This window comes from Leucoraja erinacea, chromosome 6 (genome assembly GCF_028641065.1).
Source record: "Leucoraja erinacea ecotype New England chromosome 6, Leri_hhj_1, whole genome shotgun sequence".
Taxonomy (NCBI): Eukaryota; Metazoa; Chordata; class Chondrichthyes; order Rajiformes; family Rajidae; genus Leucoraja; species Leucoraja erinaceus.
Genome location: NC_073382.1, coordinates 84,043,806 through 84,056,356, shown reverse-complemented (window position 1 = coordinate 84,056,356; position 12,551 = coordinate 84,043,806). Strand labels below are relative to the sequence as shown.

At 46.4% G+C, this 12,551-nt stretch overlaps 1 protein-coding gene across 3 annotated transcripts in view; it reads left to right on the top strand.

Annotated features, from left to right (window-relative positions):
- The window catches only part of slc25a15a (solute carrier family 25 member 15a), a 41,260-nt gene that overhangs the window by 1,038 nt on the left and 27,671 nt on the right, over positions 1–12,551 (top strand). The window contains exon 2 of one of the 3 annotated variants that reach the window (XM_055637485.1): positions 1,400–1,489. The gene's annotated coding sequence lies outside the window, so the exon portion shown is untranslated. Of the gene's footprint in view, positions 1–1,399; positions 1,490–7,459; positions 7,608–8,087; positions 8,162–12,551 lie in introns of those variants that run through there. The other 2 variants (XM_055637484.1, XM_055637486.1) reach the window with 2 other exon arrangements.

Below are 12,551 nucleotides of genomic sequence, written 5' to 3'. Positions count from 1 at the left end.
TCCCAAGGAGGTGTGGGTATGTAGATTAATTGGTCCTCTGTAAATTGCCACTGGTGTGTAAGAAGTGGATGAGAAATTGGGATAGCAGAACTAGTGTGAAAAGGTGATGAATGATTGGCGTGATCTAGGTGGGCCTGCTTCCATGCTGTATCTCTAAACTAAACTAAAACAGAGTGAGGCCCAATGCAAACTGGAGGAACTGCACCTCATATTTTGGATGAGCAGCTTACAACATAGTGGTATGAACTCCCCTGACTCTGTCTGAAGAAGGGTTTCGACCCAAAATGTCACCTATTCCTTTTGCCCAGAGATGCTATCTGACCCAGTGAGTTACTCCAGCTTTATGTGTCTATCTTATGAATATTGATATCTCTAACTTCAAACAAATCTCACCCTGTCCCTCTCCCACCCATTTTCTCCAAGTAGTTTCTCGGTCCTTCTGATTAATTTTACTGTTTGCATTGCCTTGTTGTCACCTTCCCCTCAGTCAACAATGAAACATTCTACATTTCCTTCATCACCATCTGCGTTTTCACACCTTACCCTTCCATACCTCTGGACTCCCTGTCCCCTGACTCTCAGTCTGAAGAAGGGTCTCAACCCGAACCATCGCCCATTCCTTCTCTCCAGAGATGCTGCCGGTCCCACTGAGTTACTCCAGCATTTTGTGTCTAAAACAAAACTAAATTGTCTCTGCACTCTCTCCAGCTTAATGGGATATTTTCTTCAGCAAGTTGACCAAAACAGAACATAATACACAGACAGGCAACTCAAAAACAAGCAACAAAATAAGCACCAAATATATCATAAATCATCCTGAATGTGAAGGAAATTTGCAAGTAAAGGTTTACAAAGCAGAACATTGATATTGCGCTGCTTCATTTCTTTATAAGAATTATTTTCTAAGCTGTTTCTGAGCCAGAGAGGGATTTAATCAAGCACCAATCTGATTATAGTTTGAGTTGCCTCCGTAATCAACCCTCAAAGACAATCAGTGAGAGAATTTTAAGTCTATCAAAAGGGATTAGAGAGCCACAGACAAAATATCACCCTACACACCTCAATTACTGGGTCTTTTGGAGGTTACTATAGCAACTGCATGCAAAGGAAAAGTAATCAAATAATGAGCAGAAGCGATTGCTACAATGGAGAAATCAAAAGGGAGATTTGAATGGATTTTTGATTCAGAACACAATATTTGCATACATGTAGTGCTGACAGATGAAGAATCTGGATTTTTGTGCAACTTTCACTCCCTGTTTCCACTTTTCTCTCCATCTGCCCTCTTCAATGTTATGCTGTTGTTTTTTCCTGTGTCCCTCTTCGCCCTTGACCCCTGCGGCTATGCATTTTATTTATTTTGCTTGTTTTTCTTTGCTTTGACTTTTAATCCATTTAGAGACCTGCTTACACAAGATTCCTGCATCTGCAGCTCCGTGTGTATCTGCCTTAATCAGTTTGTACCCGTCTTTGTACCGAATACTCTCTGGTAAGTTATAAAGCTTCAAAGAACAACGCCTAATCTAATGAGGTAACTACTCACGTTACTTGTGTTTAAAATTCTGTTCTTTGTTATTGGCCTGTAATCCTGGTTCAAATCCAATTTATAATGTTCATTCCTAGTTCTTCATGCCCATTTCCCCGTGTTGTTTTTTGTGCTAATCTGTTGGAAATGTAAAGAATTATCATCACTCACTTTTAATTACAAACAGATATCCAGATTAGCTAACTAGGAGTGTAATCCTAAACACCACAGGATTGCAGGAATTTAGAATCACAGCCACATGAATATCCTCTTATTCCGCACTTAAGCGGACATCCTTAAACACAGGAACAGGCCCTTCTGCCCACGATACCTTATCAGCGTTACATCCCTGTTTTTGTATACAAGCCCTCTCGTAATAATGCGTTTGCTTTCTTTACTACTGATTCGACTTGCAGATTAACGTTTTGGAAATCCTGCACCAGCACTCCCAAGTCCCTTTGCACCTCCGATTTCTGGATTCTCTCCCCACTCATTCCTTCTACCAAAATGCATGTCTCCACACTTTGCTACACTATATTCCATCTGCCACTTCTCTGCCCACTGTCCCAACCTGTACAAGTCCTTCTACAGAGCCTCTGCTTTCTCTACACTACTGCCCTTCCGCCAATTTTCGTATTGTCAGCAAACTTGGCCACTAAGCCTTCAATCTCCTTGTCTAAATCATTAGTATACAATGTGAAGAGCAGCGGTCCCAGCACCGTGCCATGCGGATCTCTGCTAGTCACTGGTGTTAGTGTATGGGATAATTGATGGTCGGCGCGGACACGGTGGGCGCTGTATCTGTAAACTAAATTAAAACTAAAAACTAAAACCTCCAGCTGCAAGGGGGCTGAGGTAACCCACTGCATCTCACTGACAAGTGGCTGCCAGCTGCAGAAAGTCACCAACTGCTTCCCAACAAGAGTCCAGAGTTCAGCGTTTTCAATTGTCACATGCTTCAGCAATGGAACAATGAATGAACAGAAACCCGTGGAGCAACTGTTTCACACAGAGGGTGGTGGGTATATGGAATGAGCTGCCAGAGGAGGTAGTTCAGCCATGTACAATAACTTTATTTAAAAGACATTTGGACAGACACATGGTTAGGAAATGTTTAGAGGGATATGGGCCAAATACAGGCAGGTGAGGTGGGACTAGTGTAAATGGGGCATCTTGGTCGGTGTGGGCAAGTTGGTCTGAAGGGCCTGTTTCCATGTTCCAAGGCTAGGTTTGTTTTCCCTGGGGAAACTGGAGGTTGAGGGGACAACTGATAAAACTTGATAAAAAGGCAGTAAAGAAGACATATGGTGTGCTTCATTTGTCGAGGCATTGAATAAAAGAGTAAGGCATTCATGATGCAGCTTTATAAGACTTTAGTTAGGCTGCATTTGGAGTATTGTGTACAGTTCTGGTTGCCTCATTACAGGAAGGATGTGGAGGCTTTGGAAATGGTGCAGAGGAGGTTTAGCAGAATGATGCTTGGTATTAGCTACAGGAAGAAGTTGCGATTGTTTTATCTGGAATATCAAAGGTTGAGGAGACACCTGATAGAAGTGTATAAAACTATGAGAGGCATAGATAAGGTAGAGAGTCAGAACCTTTTCCCGGGGTGGAAATGTCAAAGACTAGAGGGCATAGCTTTAAGATGAGAGATGACATGATTTTTTATACAGAGGGTGGTGGAACCTGGAACGCGCTGTGGTGGGGGGGGCGGAGGGGGGGGGGGGGGGGGGGGCAGGTTTTTTAATGGATAGTCCAGAGTAATAGAGTCATACAGCATGGAAAAGACAGGTTCCTTGGTTATATTTAAGAGGGAGTTAGATGTGGCCCTTGTGGCTAAGGGGATCAGGGGGTATGGAGAAAAGGCAGGTACAGGGGATAAGATACTGAGTTGGATGATCAGCCATGATCATATTGAATGGCGGTGCAGGCTCGAAGGGCTGAATGGCCTACTCCTGCACCTAGTTTCTATGTTTCTATGTTCCCATCTTTCCCCTCTCACCTTAAATCTATGTCCCTTGGTTCTTGATTCCTCATCCCTGAGGAAAATAAATTGTCCTATTAATTCCCCTCATGATCTTATACGTCCAAGAGGTCGCCCCTGAGCATCCTACAGCGAGGAATAAGGTCCTAGGTGACATGACGATGAGTCATGATGATTATATGTAAATATCATGACCTTTGTATCAGATGACTTGGAGGTCAGATCGCATGTGCACTGTGTAAGCCTAGGCAGGCGACCATGGCTGAGTGAGATAATAAACACGGAGACCAAGGAATGTAACCTATAAATATTGTGTCAGTAACATTATTATTCAACATCTGAGGCCAGGATGTGACATTGGCGACGAGGATATTTCGGATATTTTAGATATTTTGGATTCTGAATCCGTGACTTCGAGCTGGAAAACTATTTTTTTTAAAATGGAGGTCGCTGGAGCTGATTTCTTAGCTCATGACGGAGTTCCACACTTTGATCCGACGGGTGATGCAAGTACCGTCAGCGTGAGGTGGAACGCTTGGTTGGGGGAATTCGAAGCTTACGCCAACAGTCGAGGGCTCTTTCTTGAGGAGAGTACGCTGGGGCAGAAGGCGCAGCGGAGAGCATTGCTTCTTTTCACCGCAGGGCCAACAGTTCGAGAAATTATTAAAACATTCCCTGATACCGGAATGAAGGAAGACTGTAAGAAAGCCGTTGATGCATTGAACAGTCACTTAGTGGTGGTGCCAAACAATGCAGGAAGACGGCGAGACTGTTCTTCAATTTGTGACGACACTCAGACAGGTGTCTGTAGGATGCAAATATGTGGCTGCTGATGTGGAAAACCAGATATTGGATCAGATTGTCCAGCATTGCAGGCCAGACAAGCTCAGTAGTCGCTGCTAGAAAAAGGGGGTGAGTTAAACGTTAATGATGCTTTGTCGATTGCAGCAGCACTGGAAGCTGTTGAGTGACAATTTCACAACATGAAATGGAAAGATTCCAAGACTGAGCAAGTTAACCAGCTGTCCTATGGTAGACCAAGAAGTATGACTGAACGTGAGATTGAATGTTACAGGTGTAGCAACAAGGGTCACATAGGGAAAGATGCATGTTGTCCAACAAAAGGTAGAACATGTAGGAAATGTGGTGATAAAGATCATTTTGCAATGAAATGTAAAAGGCCAGGGACAAAACAAGTGATTACAGCAAGAAAGGGAAGTCCAGTGAAAAGAAAGACGGACCTTGGCAGAAAAAGAAGGGTCACGTCCGACACGTAGAAGGTGATTTCGGAGGTGATGAAGACAGTGATGAAGCTGGTGAGCTTGCTGTTAAAAGGGATTATCAGTTTGCATTGAATGAGAGCCATCATGAGAAAGTTGCAGTGACCATCGGTGGTGTTATAGTGCCAGTGATTGTAGATTCTGGTAGCGACAGCAACATAATTGACAGATCACATTGAGAATGCTTGAAACAGCAGAAAATGAAGTGCCTGTCAAGGAGGTGTAGTAGGAAGTTATATCCATACAACGCAACTAAACCATTGTAGACCATTGGATGTTTGACGGCTAAAGTAGGTCGGAGATAGAGAAACTGAAGCAGAATTCATGGTGATAGAGGAGAAGGGAGAACCTCTGCTGAGTAGAAATACAGCTCGAGAGCTGTGAGTGCTTCACATCGGAGTGCATGACAATTCAGTGCAGTCATATGATGACATGAGGCAGGAATTTCACTCAGTCTTCCAAGGGGTTGGAAAATTGAAAGGCCGGCAAGTGAAGTTAGCCATTGATGAAAATGTCAAGCCAATAGCTCAACCGGTGCGGAGAACGCCATTTGGAAAAGTAGAAGCTAAAATCAAGGAGTTGATTGATCAGAACATTATTGAACCAGTTGAGCGTTTGACACCATGGGTGAGTCCAGTTGTGATTGTGCCAAAACCCAATGATGACATTAGACTGTGCGTTGACATGAGGAGAGCCATTGAGGCAATAATCAGAGAAGGACACCCAATTCCTACGGTTGATGAGGTGCTACAAGAGTTATCAACCAGTAAAGTATTTTCCAAAATTAATCTCAAGTGGGGATATCATCAGTTGGAATTACATCCAGAGTCAAGAGAGGTGACAACATTCGTCACTCACTGCAGATTGTACCGATACAAGAGACTAATGTTTAGAATCAATGCTGCTCCCGAGATCTATCAGTACGAAATCCACAGAATGATTCAAGATATGCCAGGAGAAGCAAACATATCAGATGACATCATCGTCCATGCATCAATTAGTGAAGAGCATGACAGGAGGTTGAAACTAGTGTTGACTAAACTTCAAGAAGCAGGTCTCACTGTGAATGAAGACATGTGCAAGTTTGGCGTCTCTGAGATAGATTTCATGGGACACAGACTCACAAGTGAAGGGCTGAACACAGCCGAAGCTAAAGTGAAAGCTGTTGCAGATGCACGTGAACCTCAGAATGCAACCGAGATGTAACCAAGTTTTCTAGGATTGGTCAATTATTGTGCAAAATTTATTCCACATTTTGCTGCACTGGTAGATCCACTGAGGAAGTTGACCAGGAAAGACATACCGTTCCAGTTTGGTCGTGAACAGACAGGCATTCAAATCACTGAAACAGGGTCTAATGAGTGCAGAAACCCTTGGCTAAGGAGCAGTGTTGGTACAGACACATACAGATGGACCCAGAATCATAGCATATGCCAGTCGATCGTTAACCAGCGTGGAGAGAAGGTATTCTCAAACAGAGAAAGAAGCACTAGGACTCGTGTGGGCTTGTGAAAGGTTCCATGCATACTTGTACGGCATTGAATTTGAACTTGGTACAGATCACAAGCCGCTGGAAGTGATCTAATCGACAAGGTCTAAGCCATGTGCCAGAATAGAACGTTAGGTGCTGAGACTCCAACAGTACAAGTACAAAGTAGTCCACATTGCTGGAAAGCAAACATCGCGGACCCGCTGTCGAGACTGTTGAAGGATGAACAGCTGGGAGCAACATCCTTGTTAGAGAGGGAAGCAGAGAACTTTGTGTGCTTTGTCACAATTCAGTCAACGCCAGGAGCCATGACAGGGAGAAGTTGAAAGGGAATCAGAACATGATCCTGAACTCAAAGATATCTGGTTCAATAAACTGCGGACAATAAACATGGAGACCAAGGAATGTAACCTATAGATATTGTGTCAGTATCATTATTATTCACATCTAAGGCCAGGGTGTGACACATACCTTAACTGATGAAGGTCAATCTGCCGAAGGGCTGCTTGACCACCCTACTGACAGGACAGACAGCACCCGTAGTCAGCATCCAACCCGGGTCTCTGGCGCTGTATGGCAGCAACTCTACCGCTGCGCCACCGTGCTGATTATAGTAGAAACAAGGAACTGCAGATACTGGTTAATACACAAAGTGCTGGCGAAACTGAACGAGTCAAGCAGCATCTCTGGTGAACATGGATAGGTGATGTTTCAGCTCGGGACCCTGCTTCAGTCCGAGGAAGGGTCCCAATGTCACCTATCCATGTTCTCCAGAGATGCTGCCTGACCCACTGAGTTACTCCAGCACTTTGTGTCTTTTTGTGTATTAACCAGCATCATGGAAACTATATGTTGGTTTTGGTGTCATGTTGAGCACAAACATTGTGTACGGTTCAATGCACTGTGACTATAAGGGCGGACGATTTGTAGACATAATATTTGCCCAAGCTGACATTGTGCAATCTTAGGGGGGGGGGGGGGTAAATAAGAATGAGATGAATGTTTTTGCACTGTACAATTGTTGCTTTGCAAGATGACAATAAAGGTTGATTGATTGATTGATTGATTTTTGGTACATTGGTGAGGCCACACTCGGGCAAAGATTGGCGTGAACTCGGCCTCTCCATTACTCTAACCTAGCGAGCATGCCGTTTCACAACTGTGTGGGGATAGGCTGCTCGCTGACAAACCTGCCCCCTCCAGTCGGTGTGCAGCCGGCGCCGGCTCAAGCTCAGGCTCAGCACCCCACAGACAACATCGACCTCCATTGGAGCCCGGCTGGGAGAGCAGCGTGGCCCCGGGACAGTGTGGTTCGCTCGCTCGCTCGCTGTGAGTGGGGAGATACCTGGGGACAGCGGTCCGCGGACATTACCCACCGGGGGTGGGCTGGCATATGTGCAATGCCACCGGGACGTAAACGGGCAGCGTTGGCACAAAGACAGGTGGCGTGGGAAGTTGCTGAGGCTGTGAACGACAGTGTGTTTGTGTGTTGTTCAGTGTGTGTGAAGGAGAGAATGAGTGTGAGAGAGTGTGTGTTTGAAGGAGAGAGAGAGTGTGTGTTTGAAGGAGAGAGAGAGCGTGTGCAGAGGAAGTCAGTGTGTGTACAAGAGTTTGTGTGAGTGAGTGTTGAGAGAGTAAGTGAGAGAGTGATGAGTGTGTGAGGGAGAGTGAGCGAAAGAGAGTGTGTGAGGGAGTGAGTGTGTGCAAGGAGGCAGCGTCCGGGGCTGGGAGCCCAGCTCATGCCACTGACAGGCGGGGAAAACACCGTCTGCCCAGGGGTGGAGCTGAGCTGGGCGGAGGGTGGGGTTGCAGAGGGTGGGGCAGTTGTGAGAGGTGGGCTCTGGCCCCAAACTGCAGCTGGCGGACACTCGGACAGAAGGAGGGTGAGTTAGGGTAGGGGGGCCTGTGTGTGATTGACTGAGTGTGGGTTTGAGAGTGTCTGAGTGTGTCTCGGAGTGTGTGTGTCTCGGAATGTATGTGCCTGAGTGTGTGTGTTGGTGTCTGAGAGTGTGTGTGTGTCATTGAGTGTGTGTCACCAAGCGTGTATCATTGAGTGTTTCATTGAGTGTGTATGTGTTTTGTGTGTGTCACTGATGCACGTGTCATTGAGTGCGCATGTCATTGAGTGCTTCACTGTACGTGTGTCACTACGCGTGTGTCACTACGCGCGTGTCACTGTGCATGCGCGTCACTGTGTGAGCGTCACTGTGCGCATGTCACTGAGTGTGCTTCACTGTATGTATCACTGAGTGTGTGCGTATCACAGTGTGTGCATGTCACTGAGTGTGCGTGTGTGATTGAGTGCGTGTGTCTCGGAGTGTGTGTCACTGAGTTCGTGTGTATGTCACTGAGTATGTGTGCGTATCACTGAGTGTGTGTCTGAGAGTGTGCGTGCGTGTCTCGGAGTGGAAAGTGTGAGTGTGTATGTTACTGAGAGTGTGTGTTTGATTGTGTGTGCGTTATTCAGATTGGGTCTGAGGTTATTGTATTAAACTATCATGAAAGAGAGAGTGTGGGCCAAGTGCATTCTCCCTGCTCTGAGCCAGCTGGCTCATGGTTTGATTGCTGTGTTATTGATCACTGGCAGGCAGTGATCATTTTCTCCTGTGCCGTATTTGTAAAGGGCTTGGACCTTGCTGTATTGTGTAGTGGGAGCAGACAATGTGAGGTTGTACCACTGCCTTGTGAGGGTGCTGATTTCAGCCCTGTCTCTGTCTTGCCTGGGTGAAGTTTGGCAGTTGTTCTTTCTGACCATTTCACAAATACCGATTGAAAATACTGTGGCAAGTGATTGCTGGGTTAACCACAGGGAGATCGTGTAGACAAGAGGAACTGCAGCTGCTGCAATCCTGAGCAAAACACAAAGTGCTGGAGGAACTCAGCGGGTCAGTGGAGGGAATGGTCAGATGACATTTTGGGTCGGGACCCTTCTGCAGACCGTCTTTATGTATACTCAGGCTGAAGAATGGCCCCGAGCTGATATGTCATTTATCCATGCTATCCAAAAATGCTGCCTGACCCGCTGTTACTCCAGCACTATGTGTCATTTTTTATTGTAATGTTACTCTGAAATGGACATGTTGCGGGGGTGACGCCTGTTTGGTCGTGAGTAGTCGCCCAAAGAGTCATACCTGTCTCTGGTCGTCACTGGATTTTCAACATTTTGAACTTTTCGGCGACCTGCTGCGACGGTGCCGGCAAGTGGCCGAATAAAATCGCGTAAGTGGGACAGGCCCTTAAGTCGGCCTCTTGTACAATGGACCTCCTCTCCCAGTGACCAAAACACAATCCTTCGCTCCAGCTCCCGGGGAAGGAAGGGAGGGACTGAAGTGTCATTAACATGCGCCAATACTCTGAACCCTCTTTCACAGTGGGGAGTGGGGTGGGGGCACCTGAACTGAGAGGGAACTCTTCCATTATTCACTGCTAATGATCAGATGTGGCCAGCAGACAACTGTGAGTGTGTCTGCCAGTGCCTTCAATCTTACTATTGAATACTAATAATAGTTTAAACATCTTTATTTGACAATTTTGCTGCGTACTAACTATTCTTTAAGTTAGTTATATAGCTGGGGAGACAGGCCATTCAGCCCACCTTATCCGTGCTGACAGAGGTGTATACCTGAGCAAGTCCCGTTTGCCTGTGTTTAGATCATATTTCTCTAAACATTCGCCTTATCTAAACTACACATGATTTTCTGCACCTCGGCAAGGTCACCCCTCAGCCTTCTGCGCTATAGGGGAAATGCTCGAACCATTCATGTCTCTCCTTATAACTCAATCCTTCCAGATTCGGTTACCTCCATAAATCTTTTCTGCGCGCTTAATGTCCAGCTTAATGACCTCCTTCCTGTAGTGGCTCACAGTACTGCATGTGTGCTCTCGCCGATAACTTGTACAGGTTTAGTTTAGAGATAACGGCATGGAAACGGGCTTTTCGGCCCACTGAGTCCACGCTGACCAGCGAGTATTAGTTTTATCCTACAAACTGGGGACAATTTACATTTGCACCGAAGCCCCCTCATCTTCGGAGTGTGGGAGGAAGCCGGAGCACCCGGAGGAAACCCATGCTGTCACGGGGAGAACGTACAAACTCCGTACAGTCAATACCCATGCTCAGGATTAAACCCGGGTCTCTGGCGCTGTAAGGCAGCAACTTTACCTCTGCGCCACCCATGCCATTACACCATGCATCACGGTGGTGTAGCGGTAGAGTTGCTGCCTTAGAGCGAACGCAGCGCCGGAGACCCAGGTTCGATCCCGACTATGGCTGCTGTCTGTATGGAGTTTGTACGTTCTCCCCGTGACCTGCACGGGTTTTCTCCGAGATCTTCGGTTTGCTCCAACACTCCAAAGACGTGCAGGTTTGTAGGTTGAATTGGCTTGGTAAATGTAAAAATTGTCCCTGGTGGGTGTAGGATAGTGTTAATGTGCGGGGATCGCTGGTCGGCGTGGACCCTTCAGGCCGAAGGGCCTGTTTCCGTGCTGTATCTCCAAACTAAACAAATAAACAAACTACGGTACTGCAAGCCTCGACCGACGAAGGCAAGTGTGCCAAATGCCTCCTTCACCACTCTGTCTATCTGGGACCCCATCTTCAGGGCACCATGTGCCTGTAGCCTGGGTCTCTCGATTTACCTCTCTCTCCAGGGTGCAGGTCCTGCGCTGGTTTCATTTGCTAAAACACCTTGCACATCTCAGCGTCAAGCCCCTGCAGCAATCCCTCCGTAATGCACCCCACCTCCAGCGCTCTGCTGAGAGGCTTCACATGCCTTGCAGTACCTCCCAGACTTGACAAGCACACACTTTATTCTGTCCACCACAACCAACCCGTGCAAAACTTAATGTCTTCCACAAAAGGTCGTAGGGAATAGTAGTAGAATTAGGCCATTCGGCCCATCACGTTTACTCTGCCATTAAATCATGGCTGATCCATCTCTCCCTCTTAACCCCATTCTCCTGCCTTCTCCCCATAACCTCTGACACCTGCAAAAGGTGCAGAATGCTGGAGTAACTCAGCGGATCAGGCAGCATCTCTGGAGAACATGGATAGATGACATTGCAGGTTGGGACCCTTCTTCAGACAATCTTCAGTCTGACCCGAAGCATTTGCTGTCCACGTCCTCCTGAGATGCCGCCTGACCCACTGAGTTATTCCAGCACTTTGTGTCCTTAACTGTTTGTTACTTCTCAGATTAGCAAATAATGTTCTTATTGGCTTCACCCTGTCGAAAACAATCGCACTGAGATACAATATTAACATGAAGATAGATACAAGAAGCTGGAGTAACTCAGCGGGTCAGGCAGCATCTCTGGAGAAAAGGTATAGGTGATGTTTCGGGTCGAGATCCTTCTTCAGACTGTTCTCATTAACATGTTCTCTTTACTGCCGGGACATTAAAAAAGGTCGCATTTGAAAATGTTTAAACTTTTGATTATTTGCTGAAATAGACTTTTGCTAATATACTCATGGTCGAATCGTTCAGGTGGTGAATTTTCATCTGAATCCAATTACTAGGCGTTTCGTGTCTGGACTCTTCTTCAGATTTGGATGCATTTTCTTCCAAATGCCTCATTAAAGTTTCTCTGTTTATTATGTATATCCCAGTTTATTATTGTCACGTGTACCGAGGTAAAAAGCTTTGTTTTGCAGCTATCCAAGCAGATCAGATAATACTATAGATAAATACAATCAAGTCAAACGCAAGTACAATAGGTAGAGCAAAGGGGAAGATACAGAGTGCAGAATATAGTTCTCAGCATTGTAGCGCATCAGTTCCAGAGACACAGTCCAACGTCCACAATGGGGTAGAGGTGAATCAGACAGTACCCCAGCTTATGGAAGGACCATTCGGACGCCTGATAACAGAGGGGAAGAAGCTGTTCCCGAGTGTGCTGGTGAGCGCTTTCAAGCTTCTGTACCTCTGCTGGGCGGGAGCGGGGAGAAGAACAGGTGGCACCTTGTCGCAATAATAGAGTTGCTGCCTCACAGCGCCAGAGACCTGGGTTCAATTCTACGGGTGCTGTCTGTAAGGAGTTTCCCTGTGAACGTGTGGGTTTTCTCCGGATGCCCTCCCACATTCTAAAGACGTGCAGGTTTGGAGATTAATTGTCTTCTGTACATTGTTCCTAGTGCGTATGAGGGAGCTGGTGTACAGGTGGTCGCTGGTCAGTGCAGACTCAGTAGGCCAAAGGGCCTGTTTCCGCACTGTATCTCTAAAACAAAAGACTGGGGTGGGCCAAGTCTTTGGTGTTGGCTGCTTTCCCGCGGCA